The sequence below is a fragment of the Lipophrys pholis genome, assembly GCF_963383615.2.
Source record: "Lipophrys pholis genome assembly, chromosome: 14".
Classification (NCBI taxonomy): domain Eukaryota; kingdom Metazoa; phylum Chordata; class Actinopteri; order Blenniiformes; family Blenniidae; genus Lipophrys; species Lipophrys pholis.
In genome coordinates, this window is record NC_137633.1 from 29,367,938 (window position 1) to 29,378,941 (window position 11,004).

The window sequence follows — 11,004 nt, forward strand, 5'->3', positions numbered from 1 at the left end:
GAGCGGAGCCAGACGTCTTATCAGTTTGAGGGCGGAGGTATCATTACCTATGAGGCGGAAGAGACGCTGAACCAGTATTCTGAAATCTACAGCGAACACGTAGCCCCAGAGTGGTTATAGAGAAAAAAATAAAAATAACGATTGGGAACAAGATAATTAGTCGCTCCCTCAAGTTAATAATACGAGGGAACGAGATAATCTAATCTGCGATCGTGAAGCCGTGGCTCGCGAGAGTGCTGAATGAGCTCCTGCTCCTGTCGGCCGCGTTGGATATATCATTTAGAAGCAGTTTTCCATTGTTGTTTTTATCTCGCTTTTCATCGTAACATCATTGTAACTAACTTCCCTTCCAGGTCTTGTATGGCGTTATGACAGCAGGCTGAGGTCTGCATGAGGCAGCAGGGGGCGCTCCGCTATGAGACGCGCCAATATTACTTTCTACCCACAGAAAGTCTTTATAATGAAGCCATACTTTTGGTTCATCTATGTTGGGATTTATGGTTGGTTATTAGCGTTAGATTACTGTAAGTAATAGATTACTAAAAGTAATAAATCACTGGAGGTAATTTCTGAAAAATTTTAATTATTAATGGAAGTAAACGATCATTTACTCATTAACAACTCTGAAAGAAATTGAGTAATTAAGTTAATAAATGATCAAAAATGATTTATTAATGAACAATTATTAATTTGAATAAATGTGTTATTTATGTATTAATAATAAATTGGGGCACTGCCAGATAAACTGGAAATAGCAAATACCAAAATATCAGTCTCGTTCGTAAAAAGTTTCTTTAAGTTAGTTAATATTTCTGCATAAAATATAACAATCTTAAATAAAAGGGAAGGTGTGAGATCCGAGCACAGACTGTTACAAACCAGTGAATTGTCAACAATAAATACACAATAAATACACAATAATCACCAAGAAGCGTTCAATTCAGCTAACAGGCGTTTATTAACAAAATGTATTAATTCATAAATAATTCTGAAATCATCTCATAAATCAACACATTCAAATAGCAAACGACATCTAACACGGAGATCTAATCTATTAAACAGCAACACTATGTACAAAGAGTGTGTGTGTGTGTGTGTGTGTGGGTGCGTGTGTGTGTGCGGCGGCGTGCGGCGGCGTGCAGAGGGAGAGCGCAATGACCTGATACGTCCACCAGGTGGGCGTTAAGAGGGATTGCGATGACCCACGCGACCACTGGAGGCGTTTGACTCGCTCTTTCTGGGGCTGCTGTTGCTTAGCGGCCAGATAAACAAGACGTCCGTTGCGTGTGCATGCACGAGAACGGTCTCGGAGCGAAGCGGTCTCACATACTGTAAAAACAAACGGGCGGTTCCGTTGGCCCGATTCCGAGCGCTGGAGTTCTAAGTGGATGTCGGGACATGCAGTTAGAACTCTGGTGATGGAGGCAGAGGTGGTGTAGCAGCACCAGATAGCAGTTGGTTGCTAAATATGGCTGTGTGTGTGTGTGTGTGTGTGTGTGTGTGTGTGTGTGTGTGTGTGTGTGTGTGTGTGTGTGTGTGTGTGTGTGTGTGTGTGTGTGTGTGTGTGTGTGTGTGTGTGAGCTTATCTGATCACATAACAGGAGCGGCAGGGGACATGCGCATGGCCGAGTTAGTGAAAGGGGGAGAGAGAAATAGACAGAGAATCCTGGGGAGGCTCGGTTCTGAACCCTGGTTCCTCCACACAGATCCCAGTGGGCCTGGAGCTCACTTGGATCTCTGGTTCTGAGGTGGAAAACCCGAGTCCTGGACTGGTTAGAGCGCGTGAACGCGCGTACACAAACAAATGAGCTGCTGTGGCCTTATCAGCGGCACATTGAAACACATTGTATGTTAGCTTCACGCTATTCTAACAGTTGCTGCCCAGACAAAGCTCTTACTGTCTGTGGTTTGGTGCTGGACAGCAACTTCCGTGGGGCGGTGCGGTTGGGTGAAGCAGTGGTAACTGGTTGTTACCGGGTCTGAATTGTGGACAGCGAGGCAGTTGAAAGGAGGGAGACGCTGGCTCACGTCTCCAGAATCCCCCCCAAAAAAGGGAAAAGGGAAAAGAGAAGAAGTAGTCCAAACTGGGTCCTGCTCGTCCAGCGGGCTGAACTGGGTTTGGTCCTATGGTTCCACTTTTGTGCGCTCTCTTGCGTCCCGAGGTGGCAGGGACGTGTGTCCCTCTCGGTGGTCGGATTGAGAAGCAGTGGGCAGTTGGTTGGGAAAGGGTCTCACCAAGTTGAATTTTGGACCCCTGTGGTGTCTGGGTCGGGTTCGACCATTATCATTGGTTGCCAACCTGGGGGTTGGGGTCGTTGCTTCCTCCCTGCTGTTTTATGGCCTGTTCATTGTTCCTGGTGTTTCTCCTCTCAGAGAGAAACTGCTTGGAGGAGTTGAATGGAATCTTAAGGCCCAACAACAGGAACTACTAAACAAACTACAAACTACTGTAAATGAAAGATGGAGTTTTTAGACCTAAAATGAGCCTTTTAATGGCTTCATGTGAAAGAGAACTTTCCAATCCAATCCAATCCAATTTATTTATAAAGCACTCTTAAAAACAACTCAGTTGACCAAAGTGCTGTACAACAATATAAAAATACAATTATAAACACAACAATACAGTGGCAGCACAGAATACACTTAGAGCAGTAAAAGTCAACTTCAACACTGGTTAAAAGCCAAAGAGAACATGCGTGTTTTGAGATGTGATTTAAAAACGTGAAGGGAGTCAGCCTGTCTAATGAACAGAGGAAGCTCATTCCATAGTTCAGCCTGTCTAATGAACAGAGGAAGCTCATTCCATAGTTCAGCCTGTCTAATGAACAGAGGAAGCTCATTCCACAGTTCAGCCTGTCTAATGAACAGAGGAAGCTCATTCCATAGTTCAGCCTGTCTAATGAACAGAGGAAGCTCATTCCATAGTTCAGCCTGTCTAATGAACAGAGGAAGCTCATTCCACAGTTCAGCCTGTCTAATGAACAGAGGAAGCTCATTCCACAGTTCAGCCTGTCTAATGAACAGAGGAAGCTCATTCCATAGTTCAGCCTGTCTAATGAACAGAGGAAGCTCATTCCACAGTTTGGGACCAACCACAGAAAACGCTCGGTCTCCTCTTAGTTTGCGATGCGTCTGGGGGACCGAAAGCAACGCTTGATCAGCTGACCTGAGTGAACGTGCTGGGGAGTACGACACGAGCAGGTCGGACAGGTAACGAGGGGCAAGGTCATTAAGACATTTAAAAACAAATAACAGAATTTTAAAATCAATTCTAAATTGTCCTGGGAGCCAGTGCAGAGAAGAGAGAATAGGTGAAACATGATCATGTTTTCGTGAGCCAGTCTGAACCAGCTGCAGGGTTCTGAACCAGCTGCAGCATTCTGAACCAGCGTCAGGCGTGTCAGTAAGGACTGACTGATGCCGGTGTACAGGGCGTTGCAATAGTCCAGCCGTGTCGTTACAAAAGCATGAATCAGGATTTCAAAATGAATCATTCAACATTAAAATGTCATTAAAAACCCTTAATAAAGCTGACTCAGTACTGTGGAGGTTCTTAAAACCAGAGTGAAAAACCTCAGGTTTAATCTTTAATCAGAGTGTTTTCCTAGGTTGCTATTGGAAACGTCTGCAGAGCAGCGTTCTATCATTCTACACCTCCATTCCTCCATGTAGAAGCTTTTGATTCCAAGAGAAGAGCAAAATTCAGTATGAAATGTTGAAAAATAAACCCCAAGCTCATTCACGTTATTATTATTATTATTATTATTATTACTATTATTATTAGTAGTAGTATTGTACTGTTCTCTCTATTTGTTATACTGCTGCAGTGTTGACATAGATGAAACAGCCTGCCAAACTCTTTTGAGAGCCAGGGAAGTGAGCAGCCTTGCTCCTTTAATGACTTGTTCCTGGTACGTCACTGACATTCAAACAGAGTGAAACTATAAAAGAAAAGACACAGAATCTCTGTTACAAAGAGACAAAGCTGGTAGACAGGTAAACATGCAGATAAACATGACTAAACTAGCACATAACAACAACTAGCACATATTACTGTCATAAACTGCCTACCTCAGTACATATGCTAATTAGCGCGAATGCTAATTAGCGCGGATGCTAATGCACGATTATGCTAATTAACGCGAATGTTAATTAGCGCTCATGCTAACAAATACTAAAGTCATTGCCCTACTAGGCCAACACACAACTTACAGTTATTGCCTCCTGATGGATTGCACGCATAAAAAACTGAAGAAAGAGGATGTTTGGAAGGTATCGTACAACTGTCTCTGAGCTTTACTTGATACTTCCGGTGACTCACTTCCTGTGTCAAAATAAAGGCACTAAGGCGAAGATGAACAATAAACAACATAAAATACATTCTGAAGAACAGGAAGTCTGAACCTAGCAATTTACAATCTAATAACTGAACATCATTATTGAAGACAGAACAAGTATTGTTATTGTTGTTGTTCTTGTTATTATTATAGTTATTATTGTTGTTCTTGTTGTTATTATTGTTATTGTTATTGTTATTGTTATTATTGTTATTATTATTATTATTATTATTATTATTATTATTATTATTATTATTATTATTATCATTATTATGGTTATTCCCTCTATGGCCACTCCGGGCCTCCGGACTAAAGCAAGACGAATGTGAAAAAACGGCAACAGAGCAACGAGGAGACACCATGTTTTCTCAAGAGATGCCAGTGGGGAAAACCAAGATGGCGGTGTTGCGGGCGTCGCCATATTTATTTCTAGGTCGCCGCCATCTTGAAATGGTGCTATGCGGAAGCATGGACGGAAATGACGCAAAATGACGCGCCGGAAGTGACGTATGTAGAAGCCGCCCCACAGGAAGTGACGTATGTAGAAGCCGACCCACAGGAAGTGACGTATGTAGAAGCTGACCCACAGGAAGTGACGAAATGGACTGAACGTGAAGGAAGATACGTACACGAAAGCCGACCCACAGGAACTAACATGCGGACCAAACATGCAGGAAGTTACGTAGACGACACGCAAATGCCGGAAGTGACGTGGCGAGACCCACTCGACCTAAATTAAATCGGCTCGCATTTGTTTTTTCGTCTTTGGATTCTTCACACGTGTACTGGAAGCTCAACAGAGTAAAGGATTTTCTTCTGTTAAGGGAAACAATATCTTTCTTGTCTCTGTAGAACATATCAGCCTGCACTAATAAAAATGAAATGGGAGCTGAGGTTCTATCAGTATTAATGAGAGGAGGAATACTTTGATAGTTTTGTTAGGAGCAATGTAAGATCAGCTGGAATGTTTATGTTGCTCTTTCTATCTTTGTTCCATGTGTTGGTTTATTAAAAACCTCTTTTATTACCACAAGAAAACTTGCTAAAGTAAATGTGGGTTGAAAAGCTGTTTGTTGAAATGAAAAGAAATGACCAAAGGACCTTCTCACTCCTTCAACAGCATCACTCAGTCCTCCAGCATGGAGCCAGACTCTGCTCAGCCTGGTTGGCTTTTAGTTTGAAATAACAACATGTAACACCTGAACCATCACTCCTCCACCTACATATCTCCCATGAACCATCACTCCTCCACCTACATATCTCCCATGAACCATCACTCCTCCACCTACATATCTCCCATGAACCATCACTCCTCCACCTACATATCTCTAATGAACCATCACTCCTCCACCTACATATCTCCCATGAACCATCACTCCTCCACCTACATATCTACTGATAAAAAGATCACACCTAGTCCATCTCATTCCTCAGCCTCTGCCTCGTGAAATGATGTTAGAGTATTGCTTTGTCTCCAGCCATTGGTTCTGTGTGTGTGTGTGTGTGTGTGTGTGTGTGTGTGTGTGTGTGTGTGTGTGTGTGTGTGTGTGTGTGTGTGTGTGTGTGTGTGTGTGTGTGTGTGTGTGTGTGTGTGTGTGTAGGATTCAGATAATTCATATTACGTTTTTTTTCTCTGATTCTTTATTTATAAGACATAAAGGAAATGATTTTTTGTTTGTTTTGCAGGATTTTCTATCTACATGTTGACATTCTGGAATGGGTGGAGAATGGGTGGAGAATGGGTGGAGAATGGGTGGAGAATGGGTGGAGAATGGGTGGAGGTCACAGTTTGCAGAGGCTGGCTGGTCCATTGTGCTGGAAAATCCACAAATTTTCCCAATGCATCATTCAGCTGTGGATCAACCCCCAAAAAGAGAGTACAGGTACTCCAGTAGTTGGTTCAGTACTTCAATAGATACAGGAGGTACGGCAGAATGAGAGAAACACCTGGTGACATCTTGAGCTGCTCTCCTTTATGTTGAATAGAACAGTTTGATGATCACCTTGTGAAAACAACATGTCAGCTGATTCCTGTTGTTAAATGACAGGAACAAATAAACTCCAGTAGTTTTGACTTTAATCAAAGTGTAAATGTCACAGTTGGAGCTGCTTTTTATCTCATTTTAACTCATTTTAATCTGCAGGATGATTGAGGTGTAGAAGGGTGGAGATCCTGACTGGATTCTCCAGAGAGCAGATCAAGGAGAGTGAAACTAACTGTGCTGTTAGTGGTTCTATTCTCTAGAGCTGCTCTATGTTCTCTCTTTGCTCTTTGTCTTCAGATCTTCCATGATGATGTCATGGAGTCGAGGGTCTGTTCAGACAGAATGAACCTCTGGAAGATGTCGTCAGCATCACTTTCCCTGAAGCAGCAGCTCAAACTGAGGAGGTTTCCTTTCAGGTTCTACCTAACATAAGCTGGATTTGTCTACTTGTCTTCCTCTGTGTTGCAGCAGATGTTGGAGATGCTGAAGGAGATGGAGGAAGTCCCAGGAATCCGAAGGAGGACCAGAGACTCGTCCGTTACCTTTTGATGTTTTGCTCCCAGAAGTAAGATGATCAATGGAATGGAGGACATCATAGAAGTAGAGTACTCAATACTGTGAGTCTTTGTAAACCTCTCTACCTGCACCTTGTCAAGGTCTTTCAGATCCTCATCAACATCCTGATGAAGGTCCTACAAGGCCTGAGGCAGAGGTCATCATAGCCAGAGGGAGAACGTTCTAACATGTTCTCACAGGGGAACCAACCGGACATGATGAACAAGAGAGTCTGAAGGCCTCAGGGGAGGTAGTAGTAATCCTATATCTTCCTACTACATCCGGTGATGTAGTAGTAATCCTATATCTTCCTACTACATCCTGTGATGTAGTAGTAATCCTATATCTTCCTACTACATCCGGTGATGTAGTAGTAATCCTATATCTTCCTACTACATCCGGTGATGTAGTAGTAATCCTATATCTTCCTACTACATCCGGTGATGTAGTAGTAATCCTATATCTTCCTACTACATCCTGTGATGTAGTAGTAATCCTATATCTTCCTACTACATCCGGTGATGTAGTAGTAATCCTATATCTTCCTACTACATCCTGTGATGTAGTAGTAATCCTATATCTTCCTACTACATCCGGTGATGTAGTAGTAATCCTATATCTTACTACTACCTCCGGTGATGTAGTAGTAATCCTATATCTTACTACTACCTCCGGTGATGTAGTAGTAATCCTATATCTTCCTGTGTTCACCTGATAGTAGAGAGAAGCTGCACTGCTGTCGCTCATCACCATCTTATCTATTGGAATCTGTACATTATATTTACATAATGTCTCTAAAATCAAGAATATATTGATAGAGTGACACTGAGAAGTTAATCCATGTATTTACTTCCAGAGTAACTATTGTACCTCCCTATTATCAGGGGGTCCAAGTCACTGCTTAAAAAGTCTTCAACTAAATCTAAAGATCTTAAAGACCTGCTGGTCCCAGATCTCCCCAGAAGAACTCTTGGTTCTCAGAGTGCTGGCTTACTGGAGGTTCCTAGCTTTTCTAAAAGTAGAATGGAGGCAGAGCTTTCAGCTTTCAGGTTCCTCTGATGTGGAACCAGATCCAGTTTCAGTTAAAGAGTCTGACACAGCCTCTCATGTTCAGGTTAGGATGAAGACTTTTCTATTAAAGTTTCCAGCGAGAGCTGCTTCAGGACACCTGAGACCATTTTCTAGTGAAGCTGCCAGAGGTTCAGACTGCTGGAGGACCGAAACTGAGCTGCTTTCCTTTTTATTCACCTCTATTACATGTCACTATTACATGTCACTATTACACGTCACTATTACATGTCACTATTACACGTCACTATTACACGTCACTATTACATGTCACTATTACACGTCACTATTACATGTCACTATTACATGTCACTATTACACGTCACTATTACACGTCACTATTACACGTCACTATTACATGTCACTATTACACGTCACTATTACACGTCACTATTACATGTCACTATTACACGTCACTATTACACGTCACTATTACATGTCACTATTACACGTCACTATTACATGTCACTATTACACGTCACTATTACACGTCACTATTACACGTCACTATTACACGTCACTATTACACGTCACTATTACACGTCACTATCACATGTCACTATTACACGTCACTATTACATGTCACTATTACACGTCACTATTACACGTCACTATTACATGTCACTATTACACGTCACTATTACACGTCACTATTACATGTCACTATTACACGTCACTATTACATGTCACTATTACACGTCACTATTACATGTCACTATTACACATCACTATTATATGTCACTATTACATGTCACTATTACACGTCACTATTACACGTCACTATTACACGTCACTATTACATGTCACTATTACACGTCACTATTATATGTCACTATTACATGTCACTATTACATGTCACTATTACACGTCACTATTACATGTCACTATTACATGTCACTATTACATGTCACTAACATTTACCTTTCTCTCCTGTAGTCTGTCTCTCAACCTCCCTGCTGGATGTCTGACAGTGGAGCTGAAGGTGGATTGAAGCCTCCTGTCCTGATCAGTCTTCCGGGTGGATCTCTCTCTTATCTATCTGTCTGTCCTCTCCTCTGTCCTCTCATCCCACCCGGCCAGCAGGAAGCCTCCACCTCTGAGTCTGGTTTCTGCAGGTCTCTTCCTGTTAGAGGGACTTCTTCCTTTCCACAGTCGCTCACGCATGCTCATGTGGATTTGTTGGGTTTTCTCTGTTAAAGTGCCCTGTGATTGTATATATAATAAAGAACAATGACATGCTTTATGATGGTTTTATTCTTTTAAAGGTGTCATAGGTGTTTGTTGAAGGTTTGTCATGGACATTTCCTCCTTCCTGCTGAAGAAACTACAGTTATTCTCCATTCTGGTCCTTTGTTTTGCTTCATGCAGCCACATTGTCACTGGATGAATGAAGGAGGCAGATCAGTTTGGTAGCTGACCTCTGAGCGTCACTGTGGCTACAGCTGCAGTGTGTTGCTGAAATAGGCTCAGAGAGAGTTAGACAACTTAGTCAATCATGTACGCAGCAGGTGTATACAGAATAAACTTATGTTACATGGTTACACGACAATTTGGGATATAAAATGACACAGGTGCAGTGATGTGAAATGTAAATGTAAAGCAGAATTTAGAATAGAGCAGAGTGGAGTTTGATGAGACACTTTTCTTATTTTGTCCTGAAGGTAAGGAAATATGACAAATAAACATCCTGAAATAATTCGACCTTGTTTCATTGTCAATTCATTTCTAGTCATACATTATTGCCTCAAATAGCAATGTTTTCATTTCTTTTCAGAAGGTTTGTAGTGATTCCATCTGAGCCTGGAGATCAGTCAGAGGCTGTTTTCATGATGATACTTCAATTTAAATCCTCCTCACATAAAGGTTTCATCATTTACAGTAATAAATGATTTAAAGTAATTCAGCATTTTGTTTAGAATAAGAAGAATCATACAGTATCTAAAGAAATTCAGGATCTCCTTCACTATACTTTTTGGTTCTAAGTATTCTTCCCTCTTCATCATGAGAGTGAATCTTTTCTTTCTAGGCTGAATGTGGAATATGATGGTTGCCCGGCTAGCTCAGTTGGTAGCGCATGAGACTAACTAATCTCTAGGTAGTCGGTTCGTATCCCACGCCAGGCGCCACCTTCCCGTGGGCTCACCACCTGCAGAAAGGTTCTTAATTGGTGCGATGTGATCCAGTGCTTCCCAGAACTGGACATGAGCCATGAAGCAACTTTAGCCACTGACGTCATTCTGCCTTTTAAATATGGCGGCGACCACATACAAGTATGGCGGGGACCGTAAACAAGCATGTCGGCAACCACAAACAAGTATGACGGCGCCCTTACGCCATTATTTGATACCGCACTGGAGGGGTTTCAATTTTGAGAATAGTATGGCACTGTCCGTGTGCCATTATGGCGGCGACCGCTAACAACTATGTCAGCGCCCGCAAACAAGTATGTCAGCGGCCGTAAGCCACCATCTTGATACCGCACTGGCGGGGTTTCAATTCTGGAGAAGTACGGTTGCATTGCGGATCATGTACTCTTGCCTCCCACCGACGGTGGCGCTGTGATTGTGCTTTGGAACAAAATGGCGGCGACCTGCAGGAAGCGGCCATATATTTTATGTACTACCGCCTCCCACCGAGAGTGGCGCTGTGGTGGTGATTCAGAACAAAATGGCGGAACAATGTGGCGGCGATCATAAGGAAGCAGCCATATTGTCGGCCATTTTGGATTCCCCACTGGCAGCCTCTCTGTTTTCTGGCTCTTTGGTCTGCATCCGAGGTGAGATCAGAGGCACACTTTAATGCTAATGTTCAGTTTATCATCCAGATTATTTAATATTTTTAACACTTGAAGGATGCTCAGATGTTCCCTGTCCTTCATGATCAGTCCACTAAGGGAAGAGCAAACTGTAATCTGCAGAGTCAACACTCACATTCCACTGGGTGAGCGTTTAAACCATGTGAACAAATTACTGACACATAAAGGAGTAGTAACTCATCATATACTGAACAGTCCTTTCCTGTAATCTGCTTTCAGGAACCATTTCATGTCATGTGTGATA